At 54.3% G+C, this 18,774-nt stretch overlaps 1 protein-coding gene across 3 annotated transcripts in view; it reads left to right on the forward strand.

Annotated features, from left to right (window-relative positions):
- The first annotated feature begins 469 nt into the window (after positions 1 to 469).
- Positions 470 to 18,774, forward strand: part of EPN2 (epsin 2) — a 68,256-nt gene continuing 49,951 nt past the window's right edge. For all 3 annotated transcript variants that reach the window (XM_061176450.1, XM_061176452.1, XM_061176451.1), the window contains exon 1: positions 470 to 556. The gene's annotated coding sequence lies outside the window, so the exon portion shown is untranslated. The remainder of the gene's footprint in view (positions 557 to 18,774) is intronic.

The raw sequence follows: 18,774 nt of genomic DNA on the forward strand, positions 1-18,774 counted from the left end.
GTTTGCCGTGTGCGTGGGTTCAGGTATGAATTTGCCAGGGTTTGTGTGGTGGTTTGGGGTCGTTGGGACGCGTGTGTGGGGTTTGGGGGTTATTTATAGAGTATTGGGGCGTAGGCTGTGGGGCGCGGTGGGAGGGCTGGGTAGTCTGCGTGGGGTCGTGGGTACCCGGGTGGAGGCCCTGGGGTCGGGAAACGAGGGGTCTGGGCGGGCTGGGCCGGGGTGGGATGCCAGCGGGCGCGGGGCGGGACCTTGCGTGGCCTGGGCTGGACGGAGGGGCGGGGCCTCGGGAACATGGGGCGGGGCCTCGGCGGGGTCTGGGCTGGGCGGAGCGGAGGGGCCTCGGGCGCGCGGGGCGGGGCCTGGGCTGGCGGAGGGGCGGGGCCGGCGGGCGCGCGCACGCAGTCGGCGCGCCCCCTCCCGGCCGCCATGTTGGCTGGTGTGTGGGTGTCAAACGGAGCTAGAAGCGGCGGCGGTTCCGCTGGCTCCCGTCGCTCCCGCCTCCCCAACGCTAGTGGCGGCCGCAGCCGCGCATCCGGGTCGGCCCGGAGGAGCGCAGGTGAGCTGGGGCCACGGGGCTTGGGGGCCGGAGCGGGCCCAGGGCGCGGACCCTGCCCCTTCCCGGGCGGACGCCCCCAGAGCGCTGCCCCACCAGCCGTCCCCCAGAGCATGCACCCCCGCAGTCCCAGCCGGGTCGCCACCTCAGGCGGGACCCCTTCTTACCCGCCCCACGAGGTGGAGCACGGCCCCCTCCCCGTCTGGATCCCTCGTTCCGCTGCAGGGACCCCCCCCCCCATTTCCCCGCGGGGAGCTCTTCCTTTCATATCCTCGGAGCCTGGGGCTCCCCCTCCTCCCACCCGAGATCCGGGAGCCCCTCCAGGCCTCACCGTCTACCTTTAAGCCTAGAACAACCCCGCGCCTCCTCCCCGGGGCACTTTGCTCCCCTCCCCGGGCCAGGCGGCCCTTCCCTCCGGGAGTCGGGGGAGGGATCCCCCGTCCAGGATGCCGGCCGTCCCTCTCTGGGCTGCCGCGGGTCCCCTCCCTTCCCCAGGGACCAGGTTCTCCCTCCCCGCCCCCGCCCCCGCCCCACAGCCCAGCGGGGACGGGGGCGGCAGAGCCAGGCTCCAGCTGCCTTTTGTTCCGCGTGGGATGGCAGAGACCCCGCCCGGCGATTCTGCCGGCCTGGTCGGGTGGGTGACTGGGTGCGCGGGGCCTCGTCTTCCAGGAGACCCTTCCTCTCTCTCCCCGTGGGGCGGCTCCCCAGGAGCCCAGCGCCTTGGGAGAGGCCGGCCCTTCCTAGAGGAGTCCGTGCCAACAGGTTTTTGTTTGCGACCGGAGTTGGTCCGGTGGCTTGGCGGGGGGGCGGGGGAGGTGCAGCTCGCTCCCCCAGAAACCCCGGCAGGGGCCTGTGGAAACCCATTCCTCCGCCCACGGGCTCCGTCTGGGGCCCTTCACTGTTTTGCTGACCTGCGGACGCATCTGAGTCTGTGCTGGAAGGAGGATGGGGCTTAACCATCGTGAGGGTTCAGATGGGGGAAACTGAGGCCCAGAGGGATTGGCCCAAGGTCACGCACCGATACAGTGTCAGTACCAGAACTCGATGCTTGGGTTCCAGGGCTCTCTCCGGGATGTTTCAGGATTTTTTTTAGAGAGATGTTGAGGGTTATCCCCTTCCTCTTTTCCACGTTCACGTAAGAAAATGGACAGGAAAAGATGAGAAGTGTGAGTTCTTCCTTTCCACCTCCAGGAAATGCCCTGTGAAAGAAGGGATTGGAACAGGAGGTTAAAATGATTGAAAAGGTGAATTTTAGTTTTTAATTGTCCATGCCCTCCCCCAGTTATGTAGGATAATGAAGATTTGGCAGAAAACTTGTGTCTCTTGTAGCTCTAGATATGGATGGTAGGTGCTGACCAATCATATACCCAATCCCACACAGCAGTGATTGAATTTGCACTGATAATTAAGTTTTCATCTTATTTAAATGAACATCCAAAGGGCCTGCAGGTTTCTGAATGGTACTTGTTCCAGCGATTGTGTTTGGGACAGGTGATTGTGTCGGAGAAGTTGCCAGGATCTTCTCATATTTATCTGTATTTTTTTTAATATCTGTATTTTTATTTTACTTTTTTTTTTTTAAGAGCTCCTGACTTATTTATTTATTTATTTTATTTTTTTGGCTGTGTTGGGTCTTCGTTTCTATGCGAGGGCTTTCTCTAGTTGTGGCAAGCGGGGGCCACTTCATCGCGGTGCGCGGGCCTTTCACTATCGTGGCCTCTCTTGTTGTGAAGCACAGGCTCCAGACGCGCAGGCTCAGTAGCTGTGGCTTACGGGCCTAGTTGCTCCGCGGCATGTGGGATCTTCCCAGACCAGGGCTCGAACCCGTGTCCCCTGCATTAGCAGGCAGATTCTCAACCACTGCGCCACCATGGAAGCCCCCTTATTTTACATTTTTAAAGCTTATTTGCTTCTTGAGTTTTTTTTTTTAATTTATCTTTGGCTGCATTGGGTGTTCGTTGCTGCGCGTGGGCTTTCTGTAGTTGCGGCGAGTGGGGGCTACTCTTTGTTGCGGTGCGCGGGCTTCTCATGGCGGTGGCTTCTCTTGTTGCAGAGCACGGGCTCTAGGCATGCTGGCTTCAGTAGCTGTGGCATGCGGGCTCAGTAGTTGTGTCTCGTGAGCTCTAGAGCGCAGGCTCAGTAGTTGTGGCTCACGGGCTTAGTTGCTCCGCGGCATGTGGGATCTTCCCAGACCAGGGCTCGAAGCCGTGTCCCCTGCATTGGCAGGTGGATTCTCAACCACTGCGCCCCCAGGGAAGTCCCCATTGTCATACTCTTGTGAAGAGTGTTAAAGTTTTCAAAGCTTTCTGAGAGCTGTTCTCACTGTTCCCCAGAACCTTCCTGTTGGATTGGTGGGGCGTGGATGAATGTGGTTGTTGACATTTTATGGCATGAGGACCTGTTGACCCCGAGCCTTGGAGAAATCAAAGGGCTTGGATTTGGGGGAGTGAAGTCGGGGAGGATATGAGGAATTATCTAGTCCTACTCCCCCATTTGTCTGCTGGGCTTTCCACTCAAGCACTCTGTTTAAACAGATCTTCTGTCCAGCCTTCGCCAGCCAGCTCCGCCAGCGTCTGGGCCCCTCCAGCTCTGCTCCCTGAGCCTCACCACCCCAGGCATTCTTTTGGAGCACTTAGCACGCTGTCTGTGTATCTGGGGCTCTTGTGACACTGTGACGTCTTTGAGGCCGGTGATCACCCTGCCTTTCCTTCCCCAGCACCAGCTCAGTCTCTGGTGCATGGCAGGCACTCGCTGAAGATGTGAGGTGTGTAAGGAGTCCTGGGGGCGGGCAGGGAACACGCTTACCCATCCCTGCTGCAGGCTCCATTGTTCTGTCTTGCTCTTGCATAAACTGCTGCTGTTGGTCCAGCAGTCCTATGTCAGTCACGTGGGTATTATCTCCCTTATACAGGTGAGGAAACCGAGGCCCAGGAGCATAAGTCCTGTCCTCAAGTTCACACAGCCAATAGGTGATGGGGCTGGGATTCACACAGGTCTGTTGGATCCCCAGATATTATGATACCTGTTACCTCATCTGAGAAACTGAGTACTGGGGTGAAGAGACTCTCTCTAAGCCCAGCTGTGAGTTGGAGGAGGGCGGAGTACCGTGGGGTGACCTGATTAAGATTGCTGAGGTGGGAGAGAGCAGGTTTTGCTTTTGTCAGATGCATTGTGAAATGACTGTTTATCCCCATCTGTTGAGTTTTTGAAAATTGACAAGCTTTCCGATAAGTTTGTCAATGGAATTTTCTTTGGTCTTAGTTAGCTTGTTCAAGGTGTCTAAAAATAGAAACTTAGAAAAAGAAACACAGTGAAGTGTCTGTGAAGCTGAGAGGGTGTGTTGAGTAGCATCTGTCCACGGGCTGTTTGACCACACCTATCTTCCAGGTTTTTGATGTCTTGAAATACAAAGCTGTTTGAGCAGACTTTGTTGTTGCTGTTGAACATAATTTCATTTTGTATTTACATCCATATGTAACACAGGGATTGTAACCCATCCATGAATGGAAAAACTGAGGTCCAGAGAGGTTAAGTAACCTTTGAGGAACTGACCCAGCCAGGAGTTACACTCAGGTCTGTGTGATTACCAAACCTGGGTCCCTGCTACTCCACCAGCCACTGCAGAAAGCAGTGATGATGAGTACTCATTTAAATTGTAGGATAAACTTGTGATCTGAAAGTCATCAAGTTTATTTAGAAGGTTGGGAGTTGTGAATGAGGCGATGTCTGTCTTTTTCCTAACTTTAGGATCTGTGAAGGTACTGAGGTTCGAATATCAAGAGTTTCATGGACTGCTTGATCGAGGCAAAATTTAGGGTTTGGTTTTAAAAATTGGCCTGGCTCCTTTGAAGCAGATCTGTGGCACCGTTATAATACCCCCTGCAAGTGCATGGGATTCCTTCTGGTGACTCAGCCCCGGCCCACCCAGGTGCTGGAGCTGCTTTGTGCCTTCCTGTTGGTCCTGGTCTGGGCGGAATGCCCCAGCCCTCTAGAGACAGAGAGGGTAGCTTCTTGCTCTCTCTGGTCAAAGCAGTGGTAGGAATTGGGGCACAGAGGTCAGTGGAGGGACCCCTGTGTCCTCTTCATGGCACCCAGCTAACAAGTGGAGCAGGGAGAAGCAGGCTCGCCGTGCGGGGTGGCTCACCATCCAGGGCTGATGTGTGATGTGGATTTAAAAGCATCTATAATTCATCACTTCTGAGCACAAGCTTCGTCCCGCCTCTCACTCCCACCCTCCCCTCTTAAGGAAGTGTTATCGTCACATCTCGGTGGCTCTGTAGCTGAGGACACCAAATGGTTCAGATAGTTTGGCTACAAAGGCCATGTGACAAGTAGCTTTGGAATCAGATGTGGGCACAAATTGGCCTCCTGGCTGGGTGGCTTCGGGCACTTTAATCACTGAGCTTTGGTTTCCTTGTCTCTAAAGAGGGCCAATAATAACCACTTTGCAGATAGACTAATGGTCTTTCTCAGATGCTGGTGCGCATCGGCATTGCTCAGAGCGCTGGCCCCTCCCCCAGAGTTTCTGATTCAGTGGGTCTGGAGTGAGGCCCGAAAATAGGCATTTTCAGCCAGTTACCGGGTGTTACTGATGCTGCTGGTTCCGGGGCCAGATTTGGGAACCGAGGCCCAGAGGACAGAGTGAGAAGGCGTGTGGGGAGCTTGCGAGGGCCGGCTGTGCAGGAGGCTCACCAACAGCGGCTCCCTTCTGCCCCCCAGGTGCTTCTGTATATCGCTCAGATGACGGCATGACCCTTGGGAAGGGAATTTGGTTCTCTCAAAGCGATGTTTTCACTTGTTCTGCCCGCCAGGTGCTTCTGTATATCGCTCAGATGATGGCATGACCCTTGGGAAGGGAATTTGGTTTCTCAAAGCAATGTTTTCACTTGTTCTGCCCGCCAGGTGCTTCTGTATATCGCTCAGATGACGGCATGACCCTTGGGAAGGGAATTTGGTTCTCTCAAAGCTGTTTTCACTTGTTCTGCCCGCCAGGTGCTTCTGTATATCGCTCAGATGATGGCATGACCCTTGGGAAGGGAATTTGGTTCTCTCAAAGCGATGTTTTCACTTGTTCTGCCCGCCAGGTGCTTCTGTATATCGCTCAGATGATGGCGTGACCCTTGGGAAGGGAATTTGGTTCTCTCAAAGCGATGTTTTCACTTGTTCTGCCCCCCAGGTGCTTCTGTATATCGCTCAGATGATGGCATGACCCTTGCAAAGGGAATTTGGTTTCTCAAAGCGATGTTTTCACTTGTTCTTATGTGATTGTAATTGGGCTGTGGTCACAGGCGTGGTGACCCTCTGGGTTAGTTGGGATGTTTTCCTTCATGAAGGGAACTTAAGATGTCAGTGCCTTTCAAAGAGGCAGTAAATCCAGGATCCTGTTTGAAAAGCCGGTTCTTCATTCCCACACATCAAGCGAGATGTTCACTGTCAAGGCCCTCTAGAAATGCAGTTGGGAAAGGGCAGGGGGTGTGGCGTTGGGCATGGAGCAGACTCCCACAGGGCCACTGGGGCGGCCACTGGTGTTAATGGAAGTCACTCCTCCCTCCAACAATTCTGAGTGATTTCATATTCTTTGGTGTTTAGAGTTTGGAAAAAAAATTATTTTCCTCCAGTAGGTAATTATCAGCTAGTCCATCAAAACCAAACACGTGGGTGTGTGTGAGCCCTGATGGTCTTTGAGTGTCTCCTTTGTGCCAGGCCCTGTGCGACTCCTTTTATGCCCAGTAGTTAATTTAATTTTCATTGTGATCCTCCAAGGCCTGTCACCACTGCTCTTTTTGCCTGTGCAAAAACTAAGTCTCAGAGAGGTTCAGCAGCCTGCCTCAGGCCACACAGCCAGTCAGCGCCCCAGCTGGTATTTGCCGCCACCAGTGTCAGATTGGAAACCACACTATTTCCATGGCCTCGGCCCGCAGCCGTGTCAGGTGCTCCCACTACCTCACTGTACGCTCACGGCAACCCTGCAGGCATTTCGCAGGGGAGCAGAGCTGGGGCTCGGAGGGGTCGGGCTTGTTCACGTGCACCCACCCAGTGTCCGGCAGGACCTGAATTCAGTCCCATGCCTGCCTGAGTTTGGAGCTCAGGAAGCTGTTTCTATGGCAACCCCTCCCCTCCCTGCCCAGGGCTGCAGAAGTCAGTTCTAAGACCCGAAGCTGCCTGGGTGTGTAGAGCACGGCCCTGGGGGAGCCCCAGCTGGGCTTGCGGGAGGAAGTCTTTGTGGCTGGTAAGGGTTTCTGTGTTTGCAAAGCTGTGTTAAAATCATTGCCCAAATTGCTCTTTGAGAGAAGGGGCTCTTTCTTTTTACTTTGTAATCATGAAGCTCTGCACATTTGTTCTGTAAACGTGACACATGGGAATTTAGGACTAAAAAATGGACTGGTAATGCTGTTGTTAAAATGTGATCAAATTCATGCTGAAGAACTCGATAGTTTTAAAACGTTATGTATAAGTAAAAATATGAAGTATCTCCTTCCTCAGCAGGCAGTTAATGCATGACTTACAGCAAATGGGTCATTTTTCTGGTCGTACCATGGGTGAGGAGGCTGGGGTGTGATCACTTTCCCAAGGTTTGAAAATTGCCTGCAGCTCCCAAGTCAAGGGGTGATAGAGAGCTATGTGTCAGTACCTGCCCTGCGCTCTTGGGAGGCCCAGGAGGTTTGGCCTCGAATTTGTTGTTCTGTAAGCTCTTTAAGACTCTGAGGTGACTAAATCATGAGAGCGAAGAGTTGCTATCCAGAGTCTGTCCCCTTCTCTGTGTCCCCCTCCCCCAAAGTCATGGCAATAAAGGAATACTGACGGGCTGAGAAATCACATTTTTATTTGAAAGTATGTCCTCCCTGAGTGCCCGTTTGATACCCAGAGCTGTCATGGGGTATAACGAGTGTACTTTGGATCCAAAAATTTGGGAAATGGATGGTCAGAGAAATAATTTTGGGGCCACTTTATGAGAGGCAGTCGGTCGATGTAGAAGTATGGGCATCAAATCAAGGGCAGTTCCTTGACAATAGGGCTGATATTTGAGATCAGCGTCAGCCTTGGGGGTATGCGGCACGTAGTCTCTAGGGTCAGAGGGCTGGGTGTTCGTGAGGTGCCATGGCTCTCGCCACCAGGAACTCAGTCTAACTGAGAAGACAGTTAACGTTAGTGAGACAGAAGCTGGTGGTTTGTTGAGTTGTGATTTTGATTCTTGGTCAGGAAATCAGGAATGGAGAAAAGTCTGGAAGAGTCAGGGAGAAGGTAGGATTGAAGCTGGACCTGGCAGGACAGGGAGCCGCGTCCGGGAGAAGAAGGCAGAGGGCGCGGGCGTGGGTGGGTGCCTGGGGGGGGGCGGGGGGGGCGGTGCAGGCTTCAGAAGCAGCTCTGCTGGGCCAGTGCCTGCTGAGAGCAGCGAGCACCGAGGTGGCCGGGCGGCCACTGGCTGTGACGAGGCCGCGGCCCTGGGCCTGGGGGGTGCGGCGGCAGTAGGGACCCGAGTGAGGGGGCCTCTGGCGGGGCCTGCCGCGTGGCATAGCTCCCGTGGGTGAGGGCCTGACCAGGCTGGCTTCCTGGGGCTGGATGGGCCCCAGCCCCGGAGCCAGCCCCAGGGTGTGCGTCAGAGCGAGTGGGGGAGGCAAGGACCTCGGGGCCTCCCTGCCGGCTGGGAAGGTGGACGCGACGCCCTTCAAGCCTGCGGTTCGTATCGTATCCTTGGCTGCACCTGCAGATCGCATGGCCGGGAAAACTTTCTCAAAATGCCTGTGATGGGGCCCCACCCCAGACCGTGGAGTGGGAGCCAGTCGTGTTTTAGAAGTGCTTCAGCTGATTCTGATGCTTTGTGTGGGCTGAGAGGCTGAACTGTGTGCTCAGGGAGCTTCTGGGAGTGTCAGGGATTAGGAGGTGGGAGGAGGCTGGAGCCAGAGAGAGCAGGAGGCCTTTGCAGTCATGAGGTGTGGGGTGCTGGGGCCCTGAGCTACTGTCGAGCTGCTGGGGAGGGGAGGGGAGGGGAGGGGTGGGGGCAGGTTAGGTGGAATGTGCCAGAGGAGGATGGGCGGGGTGACCAGCGGGCCGCCTGCCGAGGTTTGCCTTTGAGCCACCTTGGGAAGGCGGGGCTGGGTTAGCAGAGTGTCAACGAGGTAAGGGCAGGAGAAGAGACTGTGGCCCACCAGTCTGGTGACCTCCCTCAGGCTGCCTCTTAGCCACGTCTGTGGAGCAGGTCCTTAGCTGCCCGGTCCAGCCTGGGAGCCAGGTTCCTTCCTGCACCCCTGATTGTAATGACTGCAACAGACACTACTTGTAAAATATAAGACTACATTTCTTTAAAGTAACTACAGTAAAGATAGTTGTAATTTAGGACTCCTAATTTAGGTAGATTCACTTTATTGATTAAAGATCAGAAGTGAGGTTTTACCTGGTGTATTTAACACATACCACAATATCATCATTTATGGTGTTTCCAGAAAAGAATAGTTTACAGTCCAGTTCATTCAGTCTTTATTCAATGTTTATTGAACACATATATGTTCTGCACTGTAGGTTGGGAATACATACACGATGTAGGTTCCTGGGAGGGATAAATTAGGAGTTTGGGATTAACATATACACACGACTAAATATAAAATAAATAACCAACAAGGACCTACTTTGCAGCACAGGGAACTATACTCAATATTTTGTAATAACCTATAAGGGAAAATAATCTGAAAAAGTACATACACACACACACACACACACATATAACTGAATCACTGTGCTGTCCACCTGAAACTAACACGATATTGTAAATCAACTATACTTCAATTAAAAAAAAAAAGTTCCTGCCTTCATGTAGCTGATGGTCTGCAGAGAGTGGCTCCTGACATGGGACAAGTAGTGTCAGCCCCGAGACAGAGACGGTTAGAAAGTGGTGTCAGACGCTGAGAATGCACCTGGGTGTCAGAGAGGAAATGGTACATAAGTAGAGTCTTGAAAGAAGAGTGGGAGTTCTGGGGGACAGAGGGCCCCAGGCAGCGGGAGTGGGCTGGGAGCCCGCCGTGCTTCTCACACAGTCTTGGCAGTGAGCGGCCGGCCGGGCCCTGGGTGCTCAGAGCAGCTCGGCTCTGTCCGCGCCTGGGGAGCTGAAAAGGCTCCTGTGAGAAGAGGTCCTCTGTGGTTTGAGACAAGCGAAGGTGATGTCATTGCTGTGGTGCCGGGGCGGGCTGGGGACCCGGAATGTCCACACTCCTTTCTTTTGCCACAGCAGGTGGGGTTGGAGAGGGTTCTCAGCCACCCCACCTGTCCTGGAGGCTGGTTCCTCAGGTCCCAGGGTTGGGGGGGGGGGCGACCGAGGCAGCGCCCTCAACGCTGTGGTGAGCCGGTCCCCTGGGGAAAGGCCTCCTGACAGCCAAGCAGCTCTGTTTTCCAGAAGTCCCTGGAGACCTTTGTGACCAGATTGTCAAGGTGAGGGACCCCGGCTGTACCTTGGGGTGCGTGTGAGAGGCTGCTGTGTGTCAGGCTTGGTGCTGGGTACCCAGGGATGGCCCGGCCCTCAGCCCTCCCAGTGTGCACTCGGCAAAAGTGGTCCCTGGGCCCGATCCAGCCCACCAATGATTTCTGTCTGGGTCGTACTGTGCCTCTTGTTAAAAATTAAACTTGGTTGCTGTATTGGTTTCCTATGGCTGCTGTAACAAACTACCACACACGCAGTGGCTTAAAGCAACACGATTCTATGCGTCAGAAGTCCACACGGCTCTTAGGGGGCTAAAGTCACGGTGTAGGCAGGGCTAGCTGCTTCTGGAGGCTCTAGGGGAGCCCTGTTCCCCTGCCTTTTCCAGCTCCCGAGGTCGTCCACCGTCTGTGCCTCGTGGTCCCTTCTCTCTTCAAAGCCAGCAGCAGCCAGTCCTGTCCCTCTCACAGCGCGTCACTCTGACATGGGCTCTTCTGCCTCCCACTTGTACTTTAAGGTCCCTTGTGGTTACACTGAGCCCCCGGATCATACAGGATCCTCCCCCTGTTTTAAGGTCAGCTGATTAGAAACCTTAATCGCATCTGCTCCTGTAACTCACTCCCCTTTGCCATGTAACTGGGTTCAGGATTGGGCATCTTTGGGAGGCCATTATTCTGTCTACCCCAGATGCTAACGTGAAAATCAGGAGATCTTGCATAGCAGTCCAGACTTGCGGCTTCATTGGCAAATCAGAACACTTGGCAGCCGGGGGCCTGCACTGTTGCCTGGCAACACTGGGTCAGTGCCAGGGTCGGCGCCATCTCTGGATGGGGTTGCGTGCGCCAGCTCTTTGCAGCCCCCACCCCTCCCGTGGTGCCCACTCGTCTCCCTTCGTTGCCTGGGCCCTGCTCTGGGGACCCAAGTCCTCCCACAGAGTCCCGTCATGGCAGGCCCGTGCCCAGGGTGGTGGAGCTTCCTACCTCTCTCTGCCGTGTCCTCTTCCTTGTCCCCGCGAGACTCCCCTCCCCCACCTCCAGACCCTGTCCCGCCCCCTCCTCTGCCCGGCACAGCCCCCTCCCTCCTCTCCATGCCCGGCCCCCCCAGGCTCTACATTCCAGAGCATCTCTGGTGCTATTTTAGGTGGTATTGTTTGTACCATAACTCCTCGTCTCCTGTCCCCTGCTTTTCTGGCGCCCAACGCTGGTACATCCTGGTGCCTTCCATCCTATCTCTTGCATTGGCGTTTGTGAAAAGCAAGTCTTTGCAGTGCACCTTCAGAGCCGTATCCATCGAGTCAGGACGACCCAGCAGCATTTAGTTGAACATCTGCTGTGTGCCCCGTGCTTTCCTGGACACTGGGAATACGATGGGGGATGAGGTGGAGGGAGATACCTGCCTTGCCTCCCCTGCAGACCTAGTTCTAGAAGGGGGAGAAGGAGAGACAAGTATCAGCCTCCTCCTGCGTCTCGGGAGGGAGGTCTGGCAGCTTCCTGCTCGGGCCCTGGCCTGGAGGCGACCTCCGTCCGCAGTGCTGCGAGGTGCTGGGGCTCTGGCAAAGGCATTTCAGTGAAAGCTCCCCGTGTTTGCAGGCGTCGCCTGGACCCCAGCTGACAGCTGAATTGGGGCCGGCATTTCGGAGGCCCAGATGGCATGTTGGGTGGCAGTGTGAGGGACCAGAACGGACAACTTCGTGTGCTGCTGCCTGGTGGTCTGACCTGGGGCTCTGGTTGTTTTCGGGGAGCCCTTTGTGTGGCCTCTTGTGGCCAGGCCTGCCCCCGGGTGACCCCGTGCTGTGGGGCCCAGGTGCAGGGTGCCGGGTTGAGCCCCTGGGGTTTGACAGCTTAGGGGCATCTAGTTCTTTTGTCTACACAGAATATGATCCAGCAGGTCAGAGATCTTTGGAAACTTGCTTGAAAACAAAGCAAGACTTATTGTTACGGAGGATTTCCAACTTATAAAAATAGAATAGTTCAGTGAACCCCCATCACTCAGCTTTGACTGTTTTGATCTAGGCTCTTCCCCCTCTCCACCGCCCCCAGATTATTTCAGAGCAAATCCCAGACTTGACTTCATTGGTAAGTGCCTCAGTGTGCATCGCTCACAGACGTGGACTCCTTGGCCGCTTGCTCTTCAGTGAGGACTGACCACCAGCGATCGTAGTTCTGATGTCGCTACTCTGTGAGTTTGAAGCCGTTTTTTTCAGTTGTAGAATAACCATCATCTTTATACAAAATCTTGATGTGGGTTGAATTTTATTAGCACTTCTGTTGAGGCAAAACAATGAGAATTTTGCTATTTTAGTTTTTTTTTTTTTTTTGCAAAATACATATAACATAAAATTTACTACGGTAACCATTTTAAAGTGTAAAAACTCAGTGGCATTAGGCACATTCTCCGTGTTGTGCAGTCATCCCCACCATCTAGTTCCTGAGTTTTCCGTCACCCCAAGGAAACCTGTGCCCATCAGCAGTCACTCCCTCTCCCTCCCCTCCCCCACCCGGCACCCGTGGACTTGCCTGTGCTGGACGGTTCACATATTTGGAGCCACGCAGCACGTGGCCCTCTGCGTCTGGCTTCTTTTCACTCAGCGTCGTGTCTTCCAGGGTCACCCCTGTGGTCCAGTGTCAGTGGCTTCATGCCTTTTTATGGCTGGATGATATTCCATCGTGTGGGTAGACCACGATTTGTTTATCCGTTCATCTGTCGATGGACACTTGGTTTGTTTCCACCTTTGGCAGTGGTGAATAGTTGCTGCTTTAACTTGTCAGTACTTAATTTGAAATGTGGTGATGTGGTGTGTGGATCAGAAAGAAAATGTCATCTATGAGGGGGCAGGAGGGTGACTTACTCTTGACTCCGCTGATTTTAACACACACGTTTAAAGGCACTCACTGCTTGAGCGTGACACACGGATCGGGGAAATGCACCGCACGCAGCGTCGTGCTCGGGGCGCCCAGGCCCGCGTGGCCGTCTTCTGCTTCCGGTGGCCTCGAGGCCCGCTCAGCAGGCTGCCGTCCGAGGACTGGCCCTGCCCCTCCCGACCTGAGTGGCCACAGCCGCGGGTCTGGGGGTGGACGGTGGCCTCTCTGAGCACGGCGGTGGGGGGAGTGCTGGGCAGGCGTGGGACTTGCCCCCGAGTGACAGGGTCAGACTGGGTGTTCTCACGAGAGCCACTGTCACGGGGCTCGGCGCCTTTCCTTGTGTTCCTCAGTGAGATGGTCAGAGTCGGTGCCCTTGCGTCTTCGTGACCACGTGCTGAGCTCAGGATGGCTGGTTACATACCTGGCGGTCGGCTGGACAATGCAGTGATTCGGTAGCATGGTGTATATGTGGGCGCTGATTCCTGGTAGGAGGTTATTTCCGGCGAGGAGTCAGTGGGCAGCCCAGCTGCTGAGTGTGGGTCAAGGGCTGCTGTGTTGGGTGCAGAGGGACCCTTGGCCACTTCATAGGTGGTTCTGGTCCTGGTGTTGGGAGCACGCCTTCATCTGCGTCATGCTGTGTGTCTGCTTTTGGAGGACGTGAGGGAGGTGTTCATCTCAGGTCCCAGGACAAGGAGAAGCTTCTCCTGTGAATCTGGTTTCTTTCTATCTTGTGGGCAGTGTGAATCATTTTTGCTTTGGCCACCAGGAAGCTCAGCTCAGAGCCAGTCATTTGTCCCAGCTCTGGTGTGGTCTGCACTTTGGGTTCTAACCTTGCCTTCTGGCCCAGCTTTGTTTTCCTCCCCTTCTATTTCCCTATTGCCTGGGTTTCTTCATTTACTCGCTTTTCACTATGTTTCCTGGCTTTCTCTCAGCCAGTAATTCTCAAATGCTGGATCCCCACCGCCTTCTGTTTTAACTGTGCTGGATGGGCCCTGAGCATAAGTGTGTTTCCAAAGCTCCGCAGAGATTCAAGCATGTGGCTGGGCTTGGGGGCCACCGCTGTTGTCCGTTTCACATCTTTTTAGCAACAAGGCAGGATAAATAGACAAAAAGGATGGAGTCGGGGAGGAGAGCCAACCCAGAGGTGGTGGTCTGAGCTCAGAGAAGCCGAGTCAAGTGGATTGTGTCGTTGTCTTGCCAGTGGAACCAGTGGGAAAGCTCTCCTTGGCCAGCACTGCAGAAGCCTCAACTCCTGGACGGGCTGGGGATGAGCGACTGGAGATCTTGCTCTGAGGGCCTTGGGCCTGCCTGGTGGGAGCACGGCTTTGCGACAACGTCTACGGGCCGTTCAGGACACAAGCCCGTGCATGGGACCCAGTCATGCTTAACACCATTTGCTATAGAATGTAGTTCTAGAAAAGACCCAGTGTATAAGGAGAGCACTTGAAACATGGTGTTCGCAACTAATCTGATTCCACCTGTGCGTTAGAGGCGCCCTCTCCCTGCTTTAAAGAGAAACAAGAAACTATGAAAGAAAATGCTTTCTTTCTTGATTTAAAAAATATACTTTATTGGCAGAAGAAAAGAATAAAGTAAGTAGCACTAGAAATCACTATCTAACCTGACTGCAAGATGTTAAGTAGGTTTTAACATTTGAAGGAAGAGAAACAAATGTTTCTTTAAACAAACCAAACCAAACCTTTTATTATTTCTTCCCCCACCCTCCAAAAAAACCCAGGTTTTTTTCATTTAGTTCTTTTAACTTTGAACAAAAATCTTGCTAACTTTTTTTCCTTTTTACCATCTGATTATCAATAGTTTCCAAAGACTAAAGCGAGCTCTACCAAAATAGATGATGCAATATAGGATTTCCAAGCGGGGTGTCTCTTCTGTACCAAGTCTCAGGGGGAATGTTTAGGACGCCTGTTTTAATGGTCATGGAAGAAAATTTGGAAAGTTCGTATAAGTAGGAAGGACCAAACTAGAACTAGCCTTGTCACTGTGATCGCTATTAATATTTTGGTTTATTTTCTCTGAGCCGCTGTTTGTTTAGTGCCCAGGGGTCTCTGTGGCCTGTGTGACCATCACGGAGTGGCACAGAGCTTACCCTCAAATGGCCACGCTGGGAAGAGGCCAGCTGCCCCCTGTGGTTTGTCCCCTCCTCCCTTGCTGTGGGTGGTGGGGTCTGGAGGGCGGGAGGGAGAGGCTGTGGGGAATGAGGGGCTTGTTCAGCAGTCGGATGTTGCGGGGAGGAGGGCACCCTGACGGGGAGGGAGGGAGGGAGGGATGGGGCGTGTAGGCGGGGTGGCCTGGTGGGGAGGAGGACTTCAGGGCTGGACAAAGGAGCCCAACACCAGCGTTTCGGCCCCCCCTGGGCAGTCACCTGCTGCTCTCTGGGCCCAGGTTCCCCTTTATGATGTAGATCAGAGAGTGGGACTGTGTGACCTCCAGGGCCTTCCAGGGCCTCCCAGGGCCCGAATGCCGGGTGCTGTGTCTTTGAGAGCAACTTCCGGGCCGCCGTCGTTCTGGCGTTTCTGAATGAACCTCCTCATGCATCTCCTTTCGGGAGTCTCCAGGCGAGAAAACAGGCCAGTTCCTCAGGAACGTGTTCGCCCGAGGCTCACCGCCTCCCTCTGTTCCAGTGCAGGCTGTGTGTCCACGGGTCACTTCAGGGTGGCCCAGGACAAGTCAGTGCCGAGTGAGTTCCCTCTGGGGCCCGTGGCGTGGACGCAGCTGGTGCCCAGCCAGAGACCCCGTGAGCAGCTCTGCCGCACTGGGGAGAGGTCCCCACTTCCCTGCCCGCCTAGCTGGTCACAGAGTCACCGCAGGAAGGAGATGTCAGCCTGCCCCCGAGGCCGCCCGTCCCGGGAGGGCGGCGGGCCTGCCGCGTGAGGGCCAGCGCAGCGCCGGGCGGGGGGCGGCCTGGCGCGCTTGTCACACGGAGGTGCGCGTCGATTTGAGTGCTGCGTTGCTCTGCCTGCCGGTGGATGGTGAAGAAATCCTTGCAGTAGAAATTTAAAGGCCGCTGCAAGGGAAGAAAAAGAAAATTGGTTTCAAACTAGGAAGAGGGAAACAAATACTGTCTTCTTTAAAAGAAAAAACGCTTCTTTAGCACACTGCTTCTGAATCAAGCTCTCAGAAATGAGATTTAAAAGAAGAAAAACTGCCCCGTGCGGCTCATAGGACGTAATCTGGAACTGGTCACCCTAAGGTGTCTCTCCTCGCAGGAGGCGATGTGGAAGGAGCACGGCACCCGCTGATAGGACGTAATCTGGAACTGGTCACCCTAAGGTGTCTCTCCTCGCAGGAGGTGATGTGGAGGGAGCACGGCACCCGCTGATAGGATGTAATCTGGAACTGGTCACCCTAAGGTGTCTCTCCTCGCAGGAGGCGATGTGGAAGGAGCACGGCACCCGCTGATAGGATGTAATCTGGAACTGGTCACCCTAAGGTGTCTCTCCTCGCAGGAGGTGATGTGGAAGGAGCACGGCACCCGCTGATTCGGCGTCTTCTGAGCATCAGGTCACTTCAGAGGAAGTTCCCTGATGCGTGCTGCCATCCTCTGAGGGCCTCTCCTTCTCCCCGCAGCTCTGTGTCTCTCTCAGTTTCACTGAGGCCGAGGGAGGGCCCTGTGGGAGGGTGCGGTTCTGTCGCTGGTCTCCAGGGCCGACCCCGAGTGTCCCTCGCTGTGCTTGCGGGCTGTGGTCAGAGCTGTCCTGCTGGGAGCGGGCTCTGCCCGCACGCCGCCCCTGCCTGGCCCGGAGGCTTCTGCCCAGGGCACCATCCATCTGTGTCCACGCGAGCACTTTGCAGCCAGGGACTGCATCTGGCGGCGCCCGGCAGGTGGCAGGTGCGGAGGACACAGGTGCCGCACCTGGTGGTGGGTGAGGCCAGACTGGGCCACGCTGGGGAGAGTGGGGAGAAGGACCACTCCAACCAGCCAGACGGGGGGGAGCGGGTCGGGTGGGCTTGTGGACGCTGAGGGTGGGAAGGGAGAGACGCGAGCCTGTGTGGCCTCCAGCTGCCCCGGCTGGCGGTGGAGGGCTGACAGCTCACGGGGGAGGACGCAGCCCGGGCTGATGCCTACGCTGGTGCTGTCCCAGCGCTGGCCAAGGGACCTGTTGGCCAAATGAGGATGGGACTTATTTTTCTTAAATATTTGTGCTTTTGAATGGGCGATACATCCACATAGTTCTGAACTGAGAAGGTGTTAAGATACATTCTGAGCAATCCTACCCTTTACCTCTGACCTCCCCTGCCCCACCCCCTTCTCCCTAATAGCAACCCCTTTTAGTATCTGAATAGCCTTCCAGTGTTTTTTATGCAAATAAAGCAGAAGCAAATTTATATTCTTATTTCTCCCTTTGTAGCACCCTGTACACATTCTGCCCCTTGCCTGTTTACTTGCAGAGTAGCCTAGAGACTTTCCATGTCGCTACGTGGAGAGCCACGTCCTCTCTGTGAGCATAGTGCCCCGATGCTCTCCTCCTGTACTGTTTAAAATCCCATCCCCTATACGGCAGCTTCCGGCTGTTCCCCACGTGCTGTTTCATAACATTCCTGAGAGGATCAGTCTTACCTACGTGTCCTTCCCCATGTAAGCAGGTGGATTTGCAGGTAGCATTCCCCAGGGACAGTGCTGGGTCCGAGGGTAATACACAGTTGTCATTTTGATAGGTTTTGCCAAAGCCGTCCGCGGGAGTTATTGCGCCCTGCCCTCCCACCAGCCCGTTGCCCCTCGGCCTCACCCACAGAAGGTAGAGTCAAACATTTGGATTTTTGCCAACCTGACGGGTGTAAAGAGTATCTCAATGTAGTTTTTTTTTTTTTTTTTTTTTAATTGATTTATTTTTATTTATTTATTTTTGGCTGCATTGGGTCTTCGTTGCGGTGCGCGGGCTTCTCATTGCGGTGGTTTCTCTTGTTGTGGAGCACGGGCTCTAGGCACGCGGGCTTCAGTAGTTGTGGCCCGTGGGCTCAGTAGTTGTGGCTTGCAGGCTCTAGAGCGCAGGCTCAGTAGTTGTGGCACATGAGCTTAGTTGCTCCGCGGCATGTGGGATCTTCCCGGACCAGGGCTGGAACCTGTGTCCCCTGCATTGGCAGGTGGATTCTTAACCACTGCGCCGCCAGGGAAGCCCTTGATGTAGCTTTAATTTGCATTTTTCTGAAATGTGAGCTGATCATTTCATATGCTTAGGGACCACTTACATTTTTTGGTGGACAGTTCTTTTCCCATTTTTCTCTTGAGTTATTGGTTGCTTGCTTCTCAATTTCTGTGAGTTCTTTATATTTTTGGAAGGTTGGTTCCTTGTGTAATGGGCTGTAAATATTTTTTTAAATTTTATTATTTATTTATTTGTTTGTTTTTGGCTGCGTTGGGTCTTAGTTGCGGCATGCAGGGTCTTTCATTGCGGTGCGCGGGCTCTTTGTTGGGGCACTTGGGCTTCTCTCTAGCTGTGGCGTGCAGGTTTTTCTCTTCTCTAGTTGTGGCACACAGGCTCCAGGGCACGTGGGCTCTGTAGTTGTGGTGCGCGGGTTCTTTACCACTGGACCACCAGGGAAGTCCATGTAAATATTTTTTCAGGCTAGGAATTATTCTAATCTAGCCAGATTCTTTTAAGTACCCCTCCCCCCATCTCCTCTTAAAGATTCAGACTGTGGCCTTGGGATGGAGTATGGTCCTATTGGGACAGAACTGTGACCTTGGCTTCCTTCCAGGACTTTAAGTTAACTGGCCGCAGACAGGTTTTCTGCATGAGCATACAGTGGTGTGGATGTGTTTGCATCTGTGTGGGTGTGGGCTGTGACAACGGCCAGCCCCTCCTTTGGTAACAGTGGCCCTCTGGCAGCGGAGGCTGCGTGTCCAGGGTGTGTGGTCACCATCATCATTTGTGGAGCAGGCTGATGGAAGGCCATTGTTTTTTTTTTTTTGGTTGTTATTCACAGCTTTAGAG

This window comes from Eubalaena glacialis, chromosome 19, assembly GCF_028564815.1.
Source record: "Eubalaena glacialis isolate mEubGla1 chromosome 19, mEubGla1.1.hap2.+ XY, whole genome shotgun sequence".
Lineage (NCBI taxonomy): Eukaryota > Metazoa > Chordata > Mammalia > Artiodactyla > Balaenidae > Eubalaena > Eubalaena glacialis.